Genomic DNA, 1,666 nt, shown 5'->3' on the forward strand with positions numbered 1-1,666 from the left:
TTAAAACAAAAAAGAAATAATAAAAAAAAGAAATAAATATAAAGATAAATATAAACAATATAAATTATTGTACAGTATATAAATTACAATGTAAATATATAAATAATTAATTAATATAAATAAATAAATATAATGTGCAAAAAATCAATTTTTTTTACTTTTTGCTGTTGATTTTCTTTTTGGTGTTAATAATAAAATTAAAAAATATAATAAAATTAAAAATTAACTTCTTCAATAAATCTATATTTCATAAAATTCTTCTTTTTGGTTTATTATCTTTCAAATTTTTATTTTATAAAATTCATTTTAAAATGTGATTTCAAAGTTTTTTATATTTTTTCAATTAAATAATGAAATAGTATATTATTTTCAATATTTAAATGACAAATAAATATAAAAAAAATATGAATAAAAATATAAAAAAAAAAAATCTTTATAAAATATGATACTCATATATATGTTCATTGTTTAAGATAAATCTAATATTGTTAATCGCATTAGAAAAAATTATTCCAAAATTTGTCGTTTTATTCTTAAAAAAGTTAGTTTAACATTCGTCAATATAAATTAATGCATAATATTACAAAAAAAGATATTTAAAAAAATTGAAGTGAATTTGAAATGCTATTAAAATTTCTCAAAGCAGCGCAATCTAAAATAAAAAATTTTAATTGTCTTAATACATAATTATCACTTCAATTATTTCGTAATTTTAGTAAAAAATATATATATTTTAGTAAAAAATACCAAATAAAAATTGAATGTTAATATTAATAAGGGAAACATGAGTAAATAATATGATAGTTTTATAAGTGAATATATAGAAAATAATAAAAATCAAATTTGTTTTTTATTTAATCATTCATATATTTTATTACATTAATCGATATGCTGATAATTTTCTATAAAAAAATATTATTACTTATATATAATTATATATAAGTAAATAAATAAGTTTTTATAAAAAATTTCCAAAGAAATCGATTAAAATAATGAAAATTCCATTGAAATAAAGGAAATTTTGTTCTTTATATGTTTCTCTATGCATCTTATAAAAAAATTATTTATATCTATCTACTTTTATTTAAAATATTTTTTTGATAAAAGTCTAAAAAACTAAGATTATTTATGAATTATGAAATGATTTCAATTACTTCTTTATATACAAATTGTTGAAAAATAAAAAAATGAAAATTCACAGAAATAATTAAAATAATCAAAATATTTGCTAATATGTTTGAATATATATTACATATATATATATACAGATATACCTACAAAAAAAATTTAAATGCAAATTTAAATGCAAAATTTAAATCTACAACTTAAGATATATTATTAATATTCATATATATACAAATAAATAATTTTCATATAAAATTTATTTCTGTATCATAAACGTTATATGTTTTTATATAAGAAAATTATATTATAAATTATTTAAAAATTTTTTATCAAAATTTGATAATTTTTTATTTGTGTATCATATCAATATCATGTATAATATAAAAACATATTAATTCAGATACTCAGATAACTTAAATATATTATAACTTAAATAAATTTAAAACATAAAATAAAATAATAAATCTATCCATAAAATATTAATATAAAATGAATTTTTTAGAAACTTCAATTTAAAATGATTTAATGATTTTTTGATTGA

Source organism: Apis dorsata, unplaced genomic scaffold (genome assembly GCF_000469605.1).
Source record: "Apis dorsata unplaced genomic scaffold, Apis dorsata 1.3 scaffold_916, whole genome shotgun sequence".
Classification (NCBI taxonomy): Eukaryota; Metazoa; Arthropoda; class Insecta; order Hymenoptera; family Apidae; genus Apis; species Apis dorsata.